The sequence below is a fragment of the Hirundo rustica genome, chromosome 5 (genome assembly GCF_015227805.2).
Source record: "Hirundo rustica isolate bHirRus1 chromosome 5, bHirRus1.pri.v3, whole genome shotgun sequence".
In the NCBI taxonomy this organism is placed as follows: domain Eukaryota; kingdom Metazoa; phylum Chordata; class Aves; order Passeriformes; family Hirundinidae; genus Hirundo; species Hirundo rustica.
Window position 1 is genome coordinate 4,123,644 of NC_053454.1, and position 23,773 is coordinate 4,147,416.

The window sequence follows — 23,773 nt, forward strand, 5'->3', positions numbered from 1 at the left end:
CCTTGGCTTACAAGTAGACTAACATGTCAATACTGAAATTGTACAGGGTGCTGTCTGCATCCTAGGAAGGAATTTATAGTGGAAGTTTAGTCATGATAAGGTGTAGGTGAAGGAAATACAGGTGACCTCACCCCTGATCAGTAACAGCTGTGTTAATTACCCAGTACAGCCTCACCCTTGATCAGTAACTACTGTGTTAATTACCCAGTACAGCCTACCCCTGATGAGTCACAGCTATAACCAGTAAAGATAAGTGTGGTAAAAGGGAGTGGGTGTCAAGTTGGTGAGGGGGAATTATGAAGAAGAAGGATCTTAGGGCGATGGAATTTGCTGTGAGGTCAGACTGGGTCTCCAGCTAGAGCCTGTGGTTGCAGCCTGCAGTCACAGTGTAGCTAGGTAAAAACCTGCAATCATAATTTAGCAGGGAATACTCAACAGTCAGAGGCTGCAAGGGAAACCTCCAGCAGGAGCTTGCTGCAGCCAGAGTCAGGGAATAGTTGGAGTTAGGATGGATGAGCTGTACAGAGGAATAAACCAGGACCCTTTCCATGCTGTGATAAGGAAGAAGTATGTGTCTCGGCTCATTTCTACTCTCTAACAAGAGGGCTACTGCAACAACAAGGTAATTTCTCTATTCAAGTAGATACAGTAGGAATGACCAATGACTTCCAGACTGTGGATTAGGTTGTACAAAGAAAAGGCAGCGTGGTAGAAGGCATCTCAGAGATACCTTTAGGTGTGTGTGTATTTTAATGCACTTTTCTAGACAATGATTTTAAACAAGAGGTTCCAAATAGTTGTTATTAGCCAAAAGAAGAAACAAGTGCTGAACAGAAACAACATTTAGGGCTGCTTTAAAAGTACAGGGCACTTTTCATTTGCACTGAGCTTTAGGTGTAAAGTCTCTACTCACTTAAGCATGAAAACAATTTATAAATGTAAAACAATGTTTAATTAACAACAAATCAGGTACATAATAGCTTTAGAGCAATGAAACTTCAGAACCTTTTCAGACTGGAGTTCTGGTTTTGGAGTCCCCCCTTGGTCCTGAATTTAAGACGCCATGAGCATTCCCTAGGGACGAGACAGTGTTCAAGGTGAAGGAAATATCAACAGCAGTAGCAATTAACAAACTAATTCATTAAGAAACATTTGGAACTGGGCTGCAAAGGAAACTACAGTGAGTTACAATGAATAACTATCTTTGATTCACTTTTACTCTCCAAATGGGGTCAGGAGAGCTCATGGCAGAAAGATTAAATTACACTTCATTATAAGCCAACCAGCTGAAGTCTGAGAGCATTTCAGAAATTAGATTTAGATGTTCCCATCACCTGAATCCAGACCTTTTCATCTACTGAGCTGCTTTAGTTCCAATCAAACATAGCTAATTAGAACAAGGTGTTCTTGGGCATATTGATTTCATGTGAGAGAACCGGTCTTCATTATAAACTTGGTTAAACACAAGAAGAGGGATGAGCAATGGGGATGGATCTCCATCCTTGCAAAACCCTGACCAACCTCATGTTCACATTTGTAATATCGTACCTGTGCATTTATGCATAAACATACTAATGTCGGAAATAAATACATACATCTATAAAATTTCAAGTACATTTTGAAAATGTCTCAATTCTTAGATTCCTGCTATAAAGAATATAAGACACCAGATTTAGAAAGGAATGACACTAAATTTTTAATAGATGGATCAGGAATATTTTCATGCTGTGGGCAAATGTGAGCTCAATAAGAGGCACAGATTACTATCTGCTATAACAAGGAGCATTAACTATGATTAATGAGCTGACTTTGAAAGTCAGACCATCTCCACAATATTTCTCCTCTAAGGCAATTTTTAAAGAAACTTTTAAATATTTAAATATTTCAGCAGCCTTCTGAAGCTGGTGTTGTCTAAATGTCTTCAGAAATTTCTTTCTAGGCCTAAGTTCAAAAAATATGATCTCAGTGTCCCATTACATTATGTGAACAGAAGTAGAATATGCATGTTAATGTAACTACATATTGGGAAAACTCAGGTCTGCTAAAAACATTAATGATTTCATTAGCTATATTTAAGCTGATCTATATCTGAAGAAGTTTTTTCTTCCCTTTTTTCCTGGTAAAAAATGGGAGGGTGTCACTGATTCCTTTAAAATGGGATTACTGACCTGGTTATTCGAGCACAGCCCAAAGATCAAACCAGCCTGCAAGGAACTGCACTGCTCAGGAATGCAGAAAGAGCTGCTATCCTACCAGAGCAGGTTAAAATGTCAGGTTTCTTGTGTCCCACCTGGGAGCATGGGGTCAGGTGAGCTCATAGAGATTAATTCCAAAATGCACTGATGAGAGGGATCCATTGCATTGTTGGTGCAGGGCTTGTAATGCTATTCTCCAATATGACTTTTGGAACTTTGATGTACCTCCTCAAAAGTATTCAAGTATTTAACACTCCCTCAGAAATCTAAATTGCATGGCCAGTGTGTAAAACACTCTCTGATTTATACTTTGCATTACAGTGTGCCTGGATGAAACACAGGTGCTGTTCCCATAGGAGTGATTGAAACAGGATTGTCTTCACCTGCAGTGTGGACATCCAAGCAAATGCACTTCAGATCCCTCTCACACAAAATGTTCTCAGGGCAAGAGAAGAAATTAACCCACCTGTACTGTCGGTGAACTTTCTAATGCTCTAATCATTATATAAAAAATATAGACAGATATGCACATATAGGAAAGCTATTTTTTAGCTGCATTAGAGAAAAAGCAGATAAGCATTACCTTTGTAGATATGTATTATTCAAGCTGTAATAATTTGGATTAATTTCCTCAGGGGATCCAGAGAAAACTGATCTGTGTTCTGTCCTGACAGCACAGTGACAGTTTTATGAGTTCATCCACTATTTATTTCCTTGTCTGATGGTTGTCTGGAAATCCTACATGGGTGGGATGGACATGCTGACATGCAATGAGTGATGTGTATTTCAGCAGCTTGATGAACTCTACTCAGTTCTGCAATCTGGTCTTCTCAGGTAATCCCAATTGTCTGAGTTACCACCACCTTTTCAGCAGCATAAAAAGTGAATATTTTGTGTGTGCAGCTACAGGACCCATAACACACCAGAGCCACCCCACTCAGGTAGTTTCCAAGCAATAACTTCTAAAATTATGCCCTGTAATTTGTTTAAATAAGGTGTTTGCTCTCAGAAAAATCATCACCTTGGAAGTCATTGACAAAATGAATTAAAATTTAGCTATTTAAGGCATAACCCCCCAATCAGCCATATTTGCAAAATATTTGGGTTTATGTTTTGAATATGAAAACGTGGTGATTTTTTTTACTGAGTGTTAATAAACAATTATTGCTGTTCACTCTCAGAGAGACAGACATTTCAGGGGAGAGCTGAGGAATACAGCAGTATTCGGAATTAAAAATTAAGAATATGGGCTATATCATAATTTTCAGAAAAATGTTCCACTGTATCTCTTCCTAACATGGAGTCCATGTGTTCTTTGCAGTGCTCTGGGACTCTTGCAAATGAGAGGTGCCAAAGAAATGAGGCTGATGAAATAGCCACCATTTCACAGTTTCTTACATCTTTTACAGATTCTTATGTCTATTTAGTCAGTTTTGTCAGCTCTTACTGAAATATCCAGACTGGTAAACTTTTATTCAATGTTTTGATTTTGCAAAGGGGTGTGAAACATAAGACTATCAAACTGTTTTAATATTTCGCATTGGTCATAGGAGCAGGAAAACAAGGGTGGCCACAACTGAAAATGTGCAAATCCCTGTGTTTTATTTCCTCAAACTTTTATGTAGTTTTTAAATGAAAACCAACACTGACTGCAAAGTGCAACACGCTACATGACTTATGCTGTCCATAAAGCCTATGGGATTTACACTGCCATGGGGAGGAGGCTATTTACATGTTAAAAAGCCATTTATGATACTAATAAAAGTCCACAGGATTTACTTTACAATGTGTGAGAAGCCATTTATGATGTTAAGAGTCAATTTACAATGTCAACAATTGTGTTAGCAATAAAAATGCAAAGCGGATATACAGCATCGATTTTTTAAAAAAAACTTGCATTGTTGATATTTCCCTGGCAGTGATTCACATCCCCACCACAGGGATTTTCTAGTTTATGTTTTAAGTGAGAAAGATACAGCATAAATTTTTGTTTTCCCTGAGTGAATCTTAAATGAAAATTATTTTTATAGATGTGTTTGGGATACTTCTGTAATGGGGCGGAGATTTCTGACTCATTAGGCTACTTTTTCTGTCTTCATCGATTTGCTACAGCACCAAAGATATTCTCAGATTTCACACACTCATTCACTTGGACATTGAGTAGTTTTGATCCAACAGCAGACTTTTGAGTACTTGTTCCAATTTTAATTTTTTTTTTTTTAATATTTCTTGGATGAGATCAAATACCAAAGACTTCTAAAGTACATTTGGCTCCCACTTTTATTAGCACACTGGATAAAGAAAAATATTTCTTAAGTTCTAGTTAAAGTCTCTGAAGATATTGTTTAACCGAAATCTTTACTTATATAGGTTTTGATTAGCCAACATCAAACTCACTGGGTAATCAGAGTAATAATTTCACATTACTGAGCTGCCTTCTATTAGTTCTTATTGTGGCTCCAACCACAACTTGTTGGAGTCCAGGGCATTCCTTTGGGTGCCCTGGAGGGTCAGAGACCTGGACAGGGGGGTCTGGGACCCTGGCCCAGAGGGACATTGGCTTTGATCCCAGTCCATGGGAAAGGCTTCCTGCACTGCGGGAGGGTTTGCAGGCCACAAGAGTGTGAAAGATTGTAGTTTAGCTTATCACAGGGGGAAAAAACAGTAGATTACGGGTTTTAGCATTGAAGTGAATGGGGGCAAGATGGAGGATTTGGGGCGTTGTCTCCTGCTTCTTCTTTCTTCTTCTCTCACTCCATTTTCAGCAGTGACGGTGGCACAAAGTAGTTTAAAGAGATTGGGTCAGAGTAGGGATGACCTGTTTAGTGTAAGTGATAGGTATTGGCAAATAATGATAAATAAAGAATACGTAGCAATTCGTATAAAAGATAGCGACAGCCCAGTCCGGGAGGAGTCGAGGAGTCACCAGATGCCCAGGCAGATGTGCAGACCTTTGTTGGGCACTGAGAAATCTGTAAGATAAGAAACAATAAATGAAACATGCAACCTTGAAAAATCAGAACCTGAAGATTCCGTCTCTTTCTTGCGTTTGGCTCAGAGCTTTGCAGAGGGCAAAAAGACTCTAAAACCACCTGAATCTCAGGGGTAAAACCCGAGAACAACTCACTTACTGTTTATTCAATCAGATCAACAGTGGGAGGATTCTCCTCTCCAGGCTGAACAACCTCAACTCTCCCTGCACAGCTGAGGTGTTACTGCCCTCTGTTCTTTTTTGTGGCCCTGCTCTAAAAAGCTATTTATTGTTACTAAAATGAAGGTATTAACTGTCTAATTCAAGGATTTTTATTACTCTAAGTCTAGTTGCAACAGAAAAAGAAAATATAGAAATGCAGGTATTTATTCAGAAATCACAGGAACAGCAGTAACACAGTTAAAATCAGAATGTGCTTATGTAGATACTACTCCTTCTTTGGGGACTATTCCCACCTCACTTCCCGCTATAATTTTTGTTTCTTATTTTAACAAATGAGTTGTATCAGCAAAAAGCATATCGGTAGTATTCTGTTTGCTGACATAAAGGGCAAGTCTGAAATCTTAAATACTCTAAAAGACATGTTTACCCTTTCTCTGAAATATAGCTCTTCAGATTTTCCTCTTGGTTAAATGTTCTTAGGTCTCCTTTTTACAAACAACTTTCCTAGGTTTGTGAAGGAGAAAAAACAGCAGTTTTTTTAATGGCTGTACTTACAGACTCAAAGAATTAATTAAGATTTTAAAAGTGCACTAGGAGGCCTGAAAAGCTATAAAAAGAAAGGATTTTTGGATTTAATTGAAACAGAATCCCAAATGTAGTGTAACTCAACAGGTAATATATTATACAATTAAACACTTTAAATTTTTAAAAACATAGAGTTTTTCCCTGCCTTGAGAACATCAGCAATTAAAGTCTTCTGGATGTGATTGAAACAATATATATATCCATGAAATAAAGATGTTCTGTGGTTGTTATGACCAGCTCCTAAGTACATCAAGCCAGGGAAACAGGAACTAAACATGGATGGACTGATCACATTTCTGTATACAAAAATATGCTATGAAGAATAAAGGTTGTGGAATATTTTGAAGTAAATACAGAGAAAACTAATATCTAGATGTCTGAACTTATCTGTCGGGTTTTCAAGGACAGGTAGGGAGAAGTTGCCAGTAAAAAAAAAAAAAAAAAATCAGTTTTATGATGTGTGTCATTTCCCATTCTGTTCCACTCTTCAAAAAAAACCAGGAAGTCAACTGTTGAGGAAAAAAAAAAAAAAAAAATCCCCCAGTGACCACAGAGAACATAAAAGAAAACAGCACTCCAGGTGACAGCATGACTGGGAATTTGGAAATGTGTTGGCAAAATAAAGCTGGAAGTCATGGCAACTGATCAGATTTGTAGCTTTTATTATTGATTTTACCAGAATAAAATAACGGTACTGAAATACAACTTCTACTCTCTTTTCCAATTAAATATCAAACTCACTGACATCTTGAACTAACAATCAAAAGTGATGAGATTTTTGGGAATTACGTTTTTGGTTATGTCATGGAGTTGCCTGTAGAGAGCTGCATGTCAGTCCTAGAAAATAGTCAGAAACACAGTAAACACAGCAGCAAGCCCCAGTTATGCAGTTCTGCCTCTAAATAAGAGTTAGGAGTGCAATAGATCTGTGTTGATGTGCCAGAAAAAAAGCTTGGGGTGTAACAAATCTGTGCAGCTCTGAGAAAGGATGGAGAGGATGCCTGGAAATCTGTGCCTGATGGAGTCCCTGAATGTGTTGAGCAAACAGATAAAGGCACATTTTTCTCCCTGGGGCCAACTTGGAACAGCACTAGTTACATCTTAATACCTAAACTTGCTTATTTCCCCAAAACAGGATGATGATGGAAAAACTGCCTTGTGGGAATATGTCCTGCCTTGTACTGGCCTCTGGGATGTGCCTGGGAATGCTGGGGTTACACCAGTGAGAAATAAAACCACAGCAGCGACAAATGACAAGGGCTGGAGGCTTGTCAGTGGTTGCAGAAGAGTTTCAAGGCCTTCCTTCTTTGATCACGCAAAGTCCGTGGGCCAAGGGATGCTTGGGGAGCACTGCAAAACACTGAGGGGGACTTTCAAATATTAACAATATCCTGGAGAACTTACCCTGGAAACCTGCAGAATTTGATCTAATTTCTTCTTCAAGGCTTCAAGGAATTGATAAAACTTCAGATAGCTGAAAGAGATCTGATTTATATCTATAAGCTTCATGTGTACTAAGCCTTTTCCAGCTTTAGGCAGTAGAGGTAGGAAACTCTGACCATAAATCAACAGAAACAGCATCATGGCCACAGCCTCCTTGCTGCTTTGCCCGTGCCACTGCTGTGCTGGCCACTTCTACCACTCCAGGAGCAAGGATTAATGCCTGATACTGGGACTAAAGAGAAAAATAAGACTTTCAATGTTGCTGCTCATTCTCAATAATCCATTCTTCCTCCACAACAAGGGGGACTGGGAGGCTCATCCCTCTCTTCCCTTCTCCACCTCAGACCTTCTCCTTGTCTCATCCTCAGATCAGCAGAATTCATGTCTTCCTTCTCTGCTCAGAGACACAGAGTGCATTATGCTGTCTCATGATTTCACCTCCCACAGAGCACAACATGAAGTTTACACTGAAGTAGGTACTGACAGTTGTTTTTCTCTAAAAATATGGCATTTTTCACATCTGTCACCCCTTTAAGATTGGCAATTATTTCTCTAATCTGATAATGTGATTACTCTTTCTCATTTCTTGATCCTTTGGGTTTGATTCTGATTCTGCTAGTTATACTTGAAATGTCATAGGAGATTCAAAGTTCCAGAAATTCCCATTTTGTTCAAAGAAGCTAAGTGTAGCATAATCAGTCATGTCCTTCAAAGCCATTTTCTGAATTTGTAGTAGGCATCAAAGTAACTCCAGTGGTTATTGGGGTTAGTGGGGTCATATCACCATCTCTACAAATTAATGAAACTTCACTGAAGAACTGTATCACTTTACATCACTGTAGGTTTGCACAGACTCTCAGACTTCATTGTGATGGGGTCATATATGAAAGCTGAAAGAAGATAAAGAGAGGGAAATATTAATTCAGAATTACATCCTGTGATCCCATTTTAATTTTTCCTCTGCTGTATTTTGGCAACTAAAATGTCACTGCATTTGAAGTCTCAGTCCCAGATGCTTCCTGAAACACTTGGAAAACTATCCATCGAGAAAAGTTCCAGACATTTAATACCGTCTGCCTCTTTTTCTCTGATTTTCTCTGCTTTTCTCTGATCTCTAAATTTGTTATCTCAAATGCTTCAGCACAAGAATGAGGCTCTCTCCTGAGCATCTCAGCTGTTCCTGATGCTATCCTTCACATGTGGTCATAATTCTCTCCAGTGATATTCCTGTGAGTGAGATGTCACAAACCTCTATGAGGCTTCAGCTGAAGAGAAGTAGCTGGACTGGAGAGCTGCCAAATCAGACATGACTTTTTCTTGAACTAATGATGTTTGGGATGGGTGATGAGGCCACTGCATGGTGCTGTGTGTTCTGAAAGCCCCAACAGCCATCAAAATAATCATTAAATGTGGAAAGGCTTTAAATGCTTGAGTACATTCAAAAATTTTATTTTTTGTCACATTGTTCCATTAATGTATATTCCTGTGATTCAAAAGATGACAGTCAGAATGCTTCCATGTCTTTTTAAGCTCAGTTGTGCAGTTTCCCCCACTGTGATGAATCTCCCTACACACTCCTTGACTCATTCTGAAAATACAAAAATGAAGCGCTAAGAATGGAAATCCGTGACATTGAGATTTCCCAAAGAACAAAATCTCACATTTTAGTTCAGTTTCTTTCTATTTTTCTGCATTGTCTTAATGCCATTTTGCCTTATTTGAACTTATTTTCCCTCAGCAAGTTCCAAGTCAACGTCTGAACCCTCATCCAGAAGGATAATTTGTTTATTTAGCCTTCATCCCTCCCTGTAGGGTACTGTGAAAAAAACTCCCATGGGCAGCCAAGTGTTTGGCATGGCATCATCATGTCACACATCAGGGACTGCAGAGACATGGGGCTGTTCTCTGCAGAGTTTCCAAATTGTCACTTATGAAGTAACATCCGAGGCAAATGAAGCATTACAGTCACAATTTCCAAGTAAATGAAGTTGCAGGGCAGTGAGATTCTACTAGACCATGCCTTGTTCTAGAATATAAAGTTGAAAAATAATTAGGGAAGGAGCCAGACAACAACAAAAAGGAGACAAAAGTGTACTTAAACCATGATCTTCTCCCCCTCTGGATTTTCCAGGAACTAAGAGGGGCGACCAGATAGAGCTGTGGATTGAAGATGAGGAGTATGAGTTCACTGCTTGGCTTCATCCCAGCCTCTCTGTGTGGCTCTGGGAAAGCCTCTAAATCTATTTATTGCATGTACCATTCTCAGGCTATTGAAGCTGTGAGAGCATTTTGCTGTCCCACAGGGATAAAATCCATTAACTACAGCAAAGTACTCAGCTCCTACAATTAAGGGGATTGTGTGCAATGAGTACCAAGACCAGGGGCTTTGAAGCTGATATTGAAAGTTATTTTGGTGTTTAGAAATGCTGAGTAATTCAATTGAAACCTGGGAATTAAGAACTTTTGAAAATCCCAATACATAAAAATCCCTAATTCTGCCTTTACAAGTTAATAAAACACAGCCAGAGTAGGAATCACACCATGGAATTTGCTATGAAAAGATTTCCATGGCCGAGTAAGCAACATATAAATGGGAATCTGAGGTCCTTTGAGCTCTTGCTTTCTTCAACTGGGTCAAAAATCTCTCTTAAATGCTAATAAGTGACAGCGAAAATTTTCAATTTAAAACTCTTGTTGGAAAGTAAGATTCAAGATTTAGGGTTCATTTTCAGTGTCAGACCACACTTTGTAAGATTAATCACCAAACCTCAAGGCTGTTGAAAGAGCCTGGTCCATTCCTTATAGATATAATCTATTTCCCATTTGAAGGGCCTTATGTATAAAGGTTTTATTTATTTAGAGCAAAAGATCTGCATTAACTTATTTAAAGAATCAAAGTATAAAACTGAAAAAGAACATATTTTGATTTATTTGTAGTAGAGGCAGAGACACACACAGTCTTTGAAAATGACTACAGAGAACGACACTGACCGGAAAAATCACAGCCATGGATTTACTCTTCTTGCTTCATTCTAATGCACCATATAATGTACTTCTAAAGTGCACACTTGTTTGGATTAAATAAGAATATTGTATTCTATGTATAGCAGTCTTCTCATAATGGATATTTTGTACTCTCAGTAATTTATTCCTCCATCCATCCATTTCTATGATATAAAAGTAGATTTAATGATAAAAGAAAATAAGTAATGGGCATAAATGTTATTACTTCATTTTCTAGCAATATTCTAATCTTAAAGCTGTTTGTACTGCTTTTCATGGCTTTATTTTTTTTTTTTTTTATATTTAATCTTTAAATTATTTTGAGTATTTTTGATAGGGTTGTTGTTTCTGAATGACGAACACATGATCCACACATACAATGAACTGTGTTCTTCTTGTTATATTTTAAGATTTACAGACATTAAAAAATGAGAAAACAATCAGCCTATTCACCTCTAAAAAGTGTTAACTTATTTTTCAGTCCTTGGCTAGTATGGATAGATAGTATAGATAGGCTAGTATAGATACAGGCTAGTGCCTGTATCCCTTCATTAGCTCATATAATAATAAATTGTATACTGAAGTATAATGAAGTCCAAATTTTTTTGTTTAATTCAGGTATGTATTGGTGAAATTAAGAACTTAATTCAATACTAAATTGAATGAGAAGAAACCCAATGTATTTGGCTAAATTATGCTGCTTATTATAAAGTCAAAAATCGGGTCTAATCTTTTTATATAATTGCTCCTTTTCTCAGGGATCATTCTTCAAACTGCTGAACTGATATTACAATTGTTTTGCGTAGGAAATTTCATTTTGGTTTCGGCTAACTGAAAATACTCAAATATTTAATTTCTACCTAGACTTTTCATTTTTCTCAGAAAACTTCCTTATTAAGTTCATTCATAAATGTAAACAAATAGGAACACTATTTTTATATGAGGAAATATGAAAGAAAATAATTTTCAATGCAAATATTTTCAGGTTTTAATTAAAATATATGGTTTTCCATGGAAGAAAACATTTTTAAAAAGAGAAGCATATTGGTTATTTGACGACCTCTCTTGGAAAAGCACAAAGACAACAATAAGCTCTAAACCAAAGGAATATTAACAACATTTTAAAAGTATTTAATGAGAAAAATTATTCTCTTTTCTTCACAAATCCAAGTATCTGACATTCTTCATAGTCTTATCTACAGTGTCAAATAGGTGTAACAATTTAATGACACCAGAATCTGACTAAACCAAATTGTTCATTGCTCTTCAGAGTACCTAAATATTTCCCCCCACTCATTTGAACTGTCTGGAAAAGTCTCATGCTGGCATAGTGAAAACAACCATGTATTGGTGTTGGTGTTAATGTTGCTGCCATTAGTAGCTGCAGTGGTAAAACAGATTTGTCATGAGGCTCAGCTTACTGTTACCCTAAAATTTTACAAACTAGACACCAGTTGCTCCAAAATTGTATTTGGAGATTTCTCATGGAAATGAAACGTCAGGTTGGTGATAACTTTGCTAGAGATACCATGTCAGTGATTAAGACAAAGAGGAGGAAAGCTCAAATTTCTTTTCTGCATCCATCAGAAAGGAGCTACTTTCCAATCCCACCTTCTTTTTATTTTGCTTTTTTTTAATAATCATCCTCATTTGAACTGTATGTTTACTATAACACACACATACATTTAGACTTTTCGGCTTCACCAAGAGCTTTGCTCTTTCTCACTGTTTGGCCCGTTGCTTGCCTCTCACAGAACTCTGGCTCTGTTTTTGCCTAGGCTAGCCAAAGACGAGCAGCAGATGGAAGGAGCTTCTTAGGGTCCTAAAAACCCAGGAGGCAGCCAAAAACCTTTCCCTTCGCATGAGAGAGCAAGACCCCGTCAGCAGCAAAGGAGAAGGTCAGAGCTTAGTCTGGGAGTGAAACCAAGGCTTTATTCAGCCTTTGTTCTGCGGTTCTGACCCAGAGCCCTGCTGAATCAAGAGACCTGACCTCGCGTTGCTTGGGCTGATATACAGGGAAGGGGCTAAAGGAGGGGACAAGCCAATTCCCAATCAGGGATAAGGTGGGAATGGAACAGGGTTGGTGGGACAATCAAGGAAATCAATGGGGAGCATAAAAGGAGTGATTTTCTTGGCCCTTGCCCTGTCATTCAATGTCTTTTACCCTCCAGAACCTGGGTGGAACAGCCAAATGATAGACAGGGCCCGCAGGAGGGAACTGGAAGAAGTGTGGGAGGATGGGCAAGGGAAAGGACAGGGACAAATTTTGGGATATTACATTTTCCAGAAGAGGGGAGTACAGAACAAACCATTATAAAATCCAATATAAAAATGAAATATAATATGAAACCAAATAACACACAGCAACATTGGCCCCAGAGTTCAATTAGTCATGCAGTCTATCTGTGCACATTTCCCACAATGAAGAAGCAATTAACATCTGGACAGAGCTGCCATCCTTCTTTATTAGAGTGATCTGCAGTCCTTTACGAAACACTGGGGAAAACAGAAATAGATATCAAAACCCCTCCCCAAGTATCCTGAAATATTTACATCAGTGGAAAATATGACCCACTACATTTACTTACCAAGCTTAGTGTCAAAATTATATTCAAATGGAAGATTAGGAAACTAATCTTGGATGGTTTTGTTTGGGGTTTTTCGTGTTTTGGTTGGTTGGTTGGGTTTTGTTTGTTTGTGGGGGGGGTTTATTGTTGTTTTTGGGGTTTTTTGTTTTGTTTAATTTTATTTTGTTTTAAACTGCTTTAAATCTATTTATTTTTCCCATCCTAGGGGAACAAAACAAAAAAAACAAAAAACCTTAAGTGCCCCAAATTCTTCAAGTCTTTGAGAATCCAGAGCTTTTAATAGCTTCCCTTTTTTTTTTTTTTTTTTTTTTTTTTTTTTTTTTTTTTTTTTTTTCATTTCTACAAATATTCTCAGTGGGAATCCCCCACAGTCAGTAGAGCAAGTTCTTCACACATCCTGCTAATGCCTACAGCTCACTATTAATGCAGCATAGATCATTGAGATTCACTGAACTAATCAAAAGAATGTTAATAATTGGAAGTAGAGACTACCTCTGGACAAAGAACATTGCACACAAATTAGTGTTTTACTTTATTTCTGAGGTCATCAACAAACATACATTTTTCCCACCTTCTTGGTATCTCTCATGGTTTGGGTTTTTGATTTGTTTGTTGCCAGATCACACTGGGTAAAGTGATACTGAGAAACTCCATGAACAAATCTAGAGCTGGAAATAGCTTCAGAAATCCAAATACTGTTGCGTGGAAACAGCTGAGCCTTAACTGATGACTAAATTATTAAAATTTTGAGGTGTTCAGTGATACCTCAGTATTTCAGATCATATCAGAATATGGGAATGTGAGAATTTGCCTCAAGCAGTGCTGAGCAACCTGTTCTAGTAGGAGGTGTCCCTGCCCATGGCAGGGGAGTTGGAACTGAAGGATCTTTAAGGTCTCTTCCAAAGCAAGCCTTTCTGCTATTCTTTAATTCTACATTTTGTGAAAAAGGCAGGAAAGAAAAGTGTTTAGGTCTGCTAACAAACCATGCATGTATTGCCTACATCTTCTCTTCACCTGAACACATGGATGTTTCAATAATTATTATACTCTATTCTTAAATCTTCCCTTCACCTGAACAAACTAATATCAACAGTAACTATACTCTATTCCTCTTTATACATGTGTCTTGGGTTGCAATGCAAGATATAACCAACCAGCGGTATGTATTCTATTGCCACCTGTTAAAACCAGGTGGGGCAGTGTTTTTTATCTCTTCCATGACGCATCCTCCCTCCAGGGGATATCTCCTGTTAATGGGCCATTAAGGCTCACGGCATGGCTGATACAATTACATCATCCCATTGGGAGATGCTCCACCCAGTGGGAGGAGCCAAGCATTCTTACCTGGATGAAATCTGAGAGTCAGAACACCAGGACAGCCTGTTTGCACTGGATTCACAGAGGAAGACTGGACCCACCTCACCACCTTTGGACCTTCAGAAGAAAATTACACCTTTCTATAGGATCATTGCTCCAACAGTACCACATCTGTCACTGCAGGAAGATTTCTTTGGACTGTTCCCAACACCCTGACCAACAGGGTGTCAGGTTGTGTTCTGACTCTGTCAGTGTTTTCTTTTTGGTTTATTTGCTTTTTTTGTACTACATTTTTATTTTTGATAGTCCTAGTAAAGAACTGTTATTCCGATTCCCATATCTTTGCCTGAGAGACCCTTAATTTCAAAATTATAATAATTCTGAGGGAGGGGGTTTACATTCTCCATTCCCAGGTAGGCTCTGGCTTTCCCTGGCAGACACCTGTCTTTCCAAAGACTAGGACAACATGCTACCTGCAAGACTATCCCAGAACCTTTTATTCTGAGAAAAACTGCTGTTCAAAGAAGTTTATTAATAGTTGCATTTTCTGGGCGCTATGCCTTTCTCCTTTGTGACTTGCAAACAAATGTGAATTTCTGGAATTCATAAAAGGGAACAGACTATAAAATGTGCAAAGCAAAAACCTTTAATGTGGTTCTTTTTGTTTAATGCTGTAGTATTTTGTTCCCCTAAGTGCCTGCTGTCCTTGGTAAGAGGTATTGTGGCCATAAGTTAAAGAGCTGGCTAGGGACTGGAAAACCTGATTTCAATTCATGGCTTTTCTGGTGCTTTGTGGAGTGACCTTGAGCAAATGAATTTCTGTCTTTACTCCCTGGTTTTACCGTCCATTAAAAAAGCCCCAGGGATTATAAAAATGACCTTTTTATAAAATGCTGTAAGCTGTAAAGTTTTAAAGTGATAATATTGATGATGTCATAACAATATTTTCAGAAAATTGCTATAACTGCTGTTATTATTATTTTATATATTTTATAATGATAACTTGTAACTGAACTGAAAACTAAGATGCAAAACTAGAAAGTTTGCAACTTATTTGAAAATAGCCAATAACAATTATTTTATCTTTCTTTCTTTGCCACCATGCTCCTCTGTAGAGTTTCAAACATCAGAGAATTTCAGATTGATGGGCACAGAAAGAGTAGGGCTGAGAAAAGGATTCCCACTTCTGTCTCCAAGGAGAACTCCAGAGAATCATAGAATGGTGTGGGTTGGAAGGAACCTTAAAGATCATTTAGTTAATTTTTTATATACTCCAAAATACAACAGTGACAAAAAAATATAAATTTACAAGTATTATATTCTTTGTCAACAAATCCTTTGCACATGTCTTACTGCTAAGAAGAAAGAGCCGTAATCACTGTTGCAGTATTAATACTCTTAAAGGCAAATTGATAAATATAATGCCTGGACGTGCTCTCTTCTACCAACAGAAAGGTTGAGTGAGTGAGTAAATAGTGAACAGGAAGTGTGTTTTGCATCTAAATTCAGAAAATGTTGTTAAAGCAAGTCATACTTATGCATTTTTAAAACAACAGCTTGAAAATTTTCCAAGAAAGCCTTTCAGTCATTACAAGCATCTATAAATATTTCAAAGCTGCAAGAGTAGAAAGCTTTAAAACTCTGTGAGAAATGCCTGCAACTGGTGAACAAGCACCACGTTTCTCTGGAGTGGTGTCCCAGCAGTTGTTGTAAAGACCCCCACAGGATTTAAAGGGACAAGCTGTAGCCAGGTTTAATAAAACTAAACCCAATGAAGCTCTTAGGAATCTGCTCTAACTTTTAGCATTCCAGAAAGCCTCAGTGTTCATCCATCATAAATTCAGACACCTGAATTTCCCAGATAGATACCTCCAGTCTCCTATTGCTTCTAGAACACATAGAAATCCAGAAGTTTTGGATTCCTGATTCAGTCATGGGATGGTCCAAAGATTCAAGGATCTAGGAGGCAAATGTAGTAAATCTTCCAGGATAATTACCCAGCAGTCCCAGGGTTAAAGTGAGCTAGGATGCTTCTGAACATCTCTCAGATGTTGTTCTAGGAAAGTGCCCTGTAGATGCTGTTTAAATCCTTGCAAGCCCATATTAGATTCTCATAGCCAGTGCTCCCCAATTGTAATGCCAGCCCATGGAAAAAAATCCAGCTAGTTTTAGTAGTAATACATGGGTTTGCAAACACCCCTCTGGGTCAGCAGTGGCATCACTGACATCTCTGCAGCCAGTGCTGAATTAAAAAGAGAATAGATAAAAGAAGGTTTTACCATATACAAGTTGATGTAACCTAGTTTAAGTTTTGTATAATTCCATGAAATTTACTGGAGTTGCTTTGTGTTAGCTCAGGCAGGAGCATACTGCTCTCATCTTGACATAAATCAGCTTTGGGAAAAGGGATCTCTTTTGGTGACAGGCTGCATTTGCATCTGGCAGCTGTGATTGATATAGTGCTGGCTGGTACATAATATCACTGAGCTGCAAATGTCACATCTTTTATAGTCACTAATCACCTGAGGTAAGACCACACAGAGGGGTGCATCAAAAATACAAAATATCTCTACTGGGAATACCTGTTGGAACCAGGAACACCTGCTCATACTTTTTTTAGTTCTTTCTACTTTTAAAGCCATAGTCAATAGATTTTGCTACTGGAAAAATACAGTAAAAGAGATTTGGCTGTGAGCAGTGAGGTCTGTCATGAAAATAGGACAGTGTGATGTGGTGGTCGGGTGTCACCGTCCATGGAGATATTTAAGAGATGTGAAGATGAGGTGCTTAGGGACACAATTTAGTGTTGGTGCTGGGTTAGCTGTTGGACTTGACAACTTTAAAGTTCTTTACTAACTTAAATGTCTCTATGATTCCATGATTCTATGAATGAAAAAAAATGTGATTCTGACTGCTTTATGTAAAAATCTATTTTAATTTCTTGCTCTCTTTCCTGAATTACTGAGGCAACTGGCCAAAGAGAAGCGCACCTCTGTACCCTTATTTAGTCTAAGAAAACTAGATAGGCTTCATCTGAAGAGCAGCATGGGTGACTAGCTTGGAGGAATTAGCACAAGTAAGATCAATTAATGCTTTTGTGAACAGCAAAAAAAAAACGTGGAGAGCTCAAGTTATGTAGGATACCCACTGACTGAAGATCATGAAGCAAGGCATGGCTCCTGTTACCAGACTCATGTATTTATTAAATCTGCCCAGGTCATTCTCTGGAAGCTTTGACAGAAGTTTGGAAGGGAATTATGGCTTATGTTTAAATATAACCATAGCTAAATCCAGGAGACTCTCTGCACTGCCTTGATTCAGTCCTCTAAAGGGGCAGATGCAAGATTTTGTGTGTTTGGACAGTGAGTACTGCTTTGATTTGCTTTTTTTAGCTTTTTACCCTCCAGCACATGTGAAGGATAAGCAGTGTTAGAAAAGACAATGGAAATTTTGGCTCAGCACTGGTCCAGGTGTCTGCATCTTTGCTCAAAATTCTACCAATTGCATCTTTAAAAGACAAGAAACAATGCTTCATCCACTTTGGGGATACTCTATGAGAACAAAAAAGAAAAAAGATAAATAAAGCATTTGCTGGCACAGAGTGATTCTATCATCAGGCCAAGTGTTTTTTAAAAGCCTCTGGGACTGTGATTTTAATTTTGCTGGAAGGCTCCAAATCCAGTAAAGCTATCACTGGAATCACATTTGTGAGGGCAATTGTCTCAGGATGACTGGGTAGACATTTTACCTTTCAAGCATATGTCTCTGAAATGGTGCTTGCCACCTGGCAGACTGTTAAATTTCAGCAAGGGATGGAAAATTTATGATTATTTTTCTTAGCCTGAAGAGGAGAGTGTATGATTTACCCCTAACATGACTTGACTGCTAACATGCAGACCTTGTATCATTTGTGCAGGTCCCATTTCAAAATCCACAAGAATGGGATAAAAATCAGGCCCAAAGAGACTTTTGCATCATAATCTTGCTGGTGGAAGAGAGATACACAACAAACGCCCTCAAGAGACATCTGCACTAATTGTCAAATCGGCTTTCGTCACACTTAGCTGCTGTAAGATGATGAGCTGCTACCAGATGGTGCAGTTGAAGATGATCTTGGTGTCATAGAGGTTCTTTCAATCAAACACATAGGAATCAGCTTTTTTGAAATTAAGCTGGCAAGTTGTGTTAACTTCTAGATGTTCAGCATAAAGTCAATAGAATTCAATCTCACTTTTCTCCTCTCTGGCCATTCAGGGATGAGAACTCTCTCCATAGCCTGACTTGGCACATATAGAGTGTGGATTTAAACACAGGCTGACCACAAGGTCCTGATGCTGGAAACTACCATAGCATTCTTCATAAAAGTGTCTCTAGAGTAAGGTGTGGAACTGATTTTAACTAATTTCAGGTTAGTGCAACACTTCACTGTTTTCAGGGTTATCTTCTTCCAGCTGTTTTTAGGAGTTCAGGAACACACCAAATTTTCACAGATATTACTTCAGACTGAATGTTTCTATTTATTTTGAATTTTGCCAGTATAGTGGATATTTTCTTCATTTTTGTTAGGTACAGTTTGGTTTGATTTGGAGGTTTTAGACTGTAATAGAAGCCTCAATGTCACTAGAAGATCCTTGAGTTTTCATAATTCAATTATTTGCAGGAATATTTTTTTGTATATATATACATACACACATACACAGCTATAAGTATTTATGAACATATACATATATATATGCACACACATGTTTACCTGTACATATATATTGAATGGAAACAGAAAAAAACATTAAAAAAGAATCTCATTAACATCACCAAACATGATAGAATATTTTCATGGGAATCCATTCCTTCAGATCCTGAGGAATCCATTTCATTAGGTGATTTAATGTGTTAATTTGATTTTATTTTTTACTATGCTTCTGCCATTTGTTCTCATATGAATGCCAAGGATTCTAATAAAATTTCTTACTATCTTTTTCTTTTAGAAGCTCTAGCCTAATCTGATCAAGACAGGAACTGGTTTGACTACATCTGAAACACAAAGGCTGTGAAAAAATCTCACCCACACTGAGAACTCTACAGCTCTTCTGTAGAGTCAAGGTTCTGTGGAAGTGAAAGGAAATAGAAATTGTTAAGTAGAGATTCCTCTAGAATATTTTAGACTGTGTTATTCCATATTATTTCAGTACCACATGTAGGTATCCACATTTTATCAGAGGAATCTCTTTTCTTCTTCCACCATATACAAATACAGCACACGAGCAGGTGATTAATCTGACCTGTGATAAACATCTTTTGGAGATGAGGTGACTTTGTCTCTGAAGGTTCATCTTCTCACAAATTTTAGAGGGATAATAAACTACTCCAATAAATTATTTCCAAAATGTTCTGGTAGTCATGGTTATCACCAGGTCAGTCAATTTCTAGAAAAACAATAGGAAGAGTGGTTGGTTAACAGATTGCTGTTTTCACCATATTTTTGTGTTGCATTTTTATTGTAAAACATGCTTTTCCTTGACTTGAAGAAGCAGCAACCTTATTTTTCCCTCCCTCAAAATTGTTTCCTTTCAAAAGATTATTATCAAAACTACTAAATATTGTAACACTGATGAGAACAAAGGTACAAGTGATCAGTCAAACACCTTCAAATGATGAAATCACTTTAACTATACTTTCTTTGTGTACTGGTTTCCAAAGGCCAGGTTATTTCCCTTCTTCTATTCAAGGACATTTTAAGGAGTCAATCAATTTTAGTTAAGCATCAGATTTCCCACTTCTGTTTCCACCTCCAAGATTAACTGGCATAATTAAAGTGTGGTTGTTAAGCAAAATGCTGATTACCTCTTTGATGGGTAGAAAGCTCCATCTGGACATTTCATAGCTTTTATTCATTTTACACAACTGATTTATTTACCTTTAAATAGTACAGAAATGTTTTATGGTTATATAGTGTAAAACAATAACAAATTCCTGCAAATACCCAGATTTTTTTAGTCCCTAGATCTAGGAGAAATTGAAAGGGGAATGAACCAGGATAAAACCAGCAAGTACTGATCAGTGAAATGTTATGATAAGAACTTCAAGATTTGCTTAGGGAATAAAGTAAAATCAAACTGATTGGTGGATTTTTAATAAGTATCAAACATTGTTCTATATCTAATAACACTGTCATAAATCTGAGTTTGTTAAAAGCAAGACATAAGATCCACAGAGTTATGAAAGAAAACAAAGTAAAAAATATAAAAATATAATTCTTGCATAAGGACATCTATTTATATATATATAATGTTTGGAATTTTACTGCTGAATTAAATTAAGTGATTTGATTAAATTAAATTCTGTTGATATAAATCATCATATGCAGGGAGTCTGTGGTTGGTTATTTAGTTGATATCTACCAATACCTAGACAGTGAGAAATTCTTCTGAGTTACATCAAAAAACATTGTAAAAATTAAATGTTTTCATAGTACTGAATGAAATGTAAGAATTGACATCAAATTCTAACTGACAGAAGCACTAAAAATATACTGAAAATTACATTTGAATTTTCACTCTGATTTTATGGAAGAAGATAGGAAAAGAAATTGCCAAGATGGTGGGAGTTCCTTATTTTGAATTCTTCTTTCTATATTAAGAACCATTGTTTTAAAGCACTTGTGAAAGCACTTTGCATCAGACACAAAGAAAATTTCTCCTTGCTTTGGTAAACTCTTGATCTGAGTTATGACAAAGCAAATACATTTTGGCAGATGGAGTATGGCAGCAGGTTTTCCCTTCTCTTTGATGCTACACCACCAATCTCATCAACAATTAGAATAACAATATATTCACTTGCATTGCTCTGGTGCTCTTCGGATCACACTGCTCCAGCAGCTGAAGCAGCAGAACATCCCTGTGCCAGAAAGTCCTGCAACCTGGAATTCTGCTCCTCTCACCAATAATTTCAACGCCACCCTATTCAAGATGAAAGATCAAGTCTGTATGCCAACAACTTGACACACAAACCCCAGTAACCATTCAGCAAGAGCATCCTTCTTCTCATGAGCTATCCATTGCTCTGCAAAGTCTTGTTGGAAAATCCCTCTGGAATACAGCACATTATGTCCATCACAATATGTCTATTTAGCACAATATATCTATTAGTGCATGTTTATATGCTAGTAACTCCTCCCATTTTAAATAAAGAAATAAATACATTTCTTAATAAAACTAATGTGAAATCCCACACGTAAGATGGTGCAGCCCTGTGTGTCAGTAGAGGCTGGGGAGCAGCAGACCAGGTGCTCCAGCTCTGAAGGAAACCTCTAGGGTCAGAGTGGGCAGCCACCTGTGAGCTAACACTGTGCCCCCAGGAAAAAGCAAAGGCAGGTTCTTCTCAGGTTGTGAAAAGATGCAATGGGTGCAAGTTTCAAACTTCTAACCAGTGCATTCTGGTTAGATTAAATTAACATTTATACACTGTGTTGCTGTAAAATAGTGTGCATTGAGGGGTAAGCCCATCTCTGTCCTCAAGGGTTTTAAGAGCATTACTGGATAACATCCTCATAAACCTGCCCTAGCTTTGATGTCAGTCCTGATTGGAAACAAAGTTGGAATAAAGACCTGGAGATTTTCCTTCTGACATTGCCCTTCACTACAAATCCCACCTCACCCAGTCACCTCTGGTTGTCTCTCAGTTTTCTGCAGACCAAGTTGGTTTCCTTCACATTCTCTAACCTTCTCCCTGCCTGCCAAGGCTACCAAAACTTTCCATGTTCAGATTTTGCTGCTTCCTTATGCAACACTCTCACTGACTTTCTTGGATTTGCCCCCAGTCCATAATTGCCTATGGATGACAGTTTATAATCTGATTGAAAGGATTACAGCCCAAAGGAAAGGCAATGCAGTTGCCTAATGAAAAGGTATTCTACTGAGCACTGAGGAAATCTTTGAAGAGGGACTCCCTCCTCCAGAGCCGCACTCACCTCTGTGCCTTAAAGCTCAGATTACTCAGGTATTATCAGGTCTCAAATATCTGGTTACTAATTGGGTATTAATAAAAAACAATTGAGCACACATATAAATGGGGGAAAATGTTATTTTCTCATCCATATTTTTCTATTTCATATTATGTTTTTTTTTCTAATATAAAATTGCTTTGTGTTCTTGGCCAGTATTTCCATACTACCTGGAAAGTTACTTATGTGGAAAACTAACTGTTGCACTGCAGACTTCCTGTGTTGTGTAAATTAAAATGATGGTGAACTTCTCACTCCCATCATTGTTCTTACAGCTCTGTTACTAAACACTCCAAACAAAACATGAAACTTCTTCCCTTATGTTTCATTGGCCACATTCAAAAGGGCAGTCGTTTATTACACATGTAATTAAAACTTAATTTTTCCCAACAGAAATCTGATTTTTGTTTAACTGGACACACGTTCCAGGAAAGTTTTCTATCCTTACACACATTAAAATACAGTAATGTGAAGAAGTATCTTTACAAAGAGATTTCTTAAAGCCAATAACAGGGATTGGATACTAAATTGTCCCTGAGTATAAATGGAAGTGCTTGATTGTCCTCTAGTTCTTTAAATCTCCTCTCTTAGTGATATAAGCAAACTTGAAGTGACATCTTGTCTCCTGCTTTAGGAGCAACATGAAGCTGTATCCCAAGCTGGCATAAATCAGCACAGCTCTGACAGGTCTCTGTTGATTTACATCAGCTGAGAAATTGTGTCTCTGCACAGATATCTATTGCTGAGCTGTTGAATGATTAATATTCACATCCTTATTTAGCTTTCCACCTCTGTCTTGGGTTTGTTTTTCTTCACATCCATCAGATGATTCCTGAAAAGGTATTTTGTACTAATTTATTTCCACCACATGCAGTTCTAAGATTGTCTAAAACTGCAGTGAATGTTTTCTGAGACTGTTAGAATTGAAAGGTATAGAGAGCAAAGCAAAAACATTTTCTTTTTTAAGGTGGTTTGGGTTTTTTTTCCAATTTGTGCACACAATACTTATTCATTTGGAAGCAGGGGAAAATGTTGCCTGCCAACAGAGAAGGAAAACATTTATTGATAATAGAGCCTTAATATGTCCATATCGCTATATTTCTCTGATTTGTATTAAAGTGTGGTGGTGCAGAACTGTTTTATTAGATTTTTGTAAGAAGTTTATGTTATGGTTCGTTTCACTGTATCCCCAATTCTGTATCCCTTTTGTGTTGTCTGTATATTAAGGTATTTTGTGTCAATCATCCCATACCTCACATGACATGTAACATCCCCTCTGCCCCAACCCCCCTCTCTGGGGCAGCTTGCCTATCACTCCCGGGGTCCCTCCCAGATTGTGAAATCTCCGGCAGAGGGCTTCAGGTGATAGGTAGCCTGGGGGAAATTCCTTTGGCTCTGGATTTTAGTGGTCTGAAGCTCGGGGGTGGGCACACCTTGTTACCCCCTGAAACCCCTGATTTGTGGTCTTTTTTGTATCCTCCCTGGGACC

The 23,773-nt window shown here is 37.8% G+C and overlaps 1 long non-coding RNA gene across 1 annotated transcript; it reads left to right on the forward strand.

Moving 5' to 3' along the window:
• The first annotated feature begins 285 nt into the window (after positions 1 to 285).
• LOC120753136 (uncharacterized) lies at positions 286 to 8,599 on the forward strand. Its single transcript, XR_005700981.1, has 2 exons — positions 286 to 622; positions 7,070 to 8,599. It is a non-coding gene; the product is annotated as an uncharacterized LOC120753136 (long non-coding RNA).
• Positions 8,600 to 23,773: the final 15,174 nt, after the last annotated feature.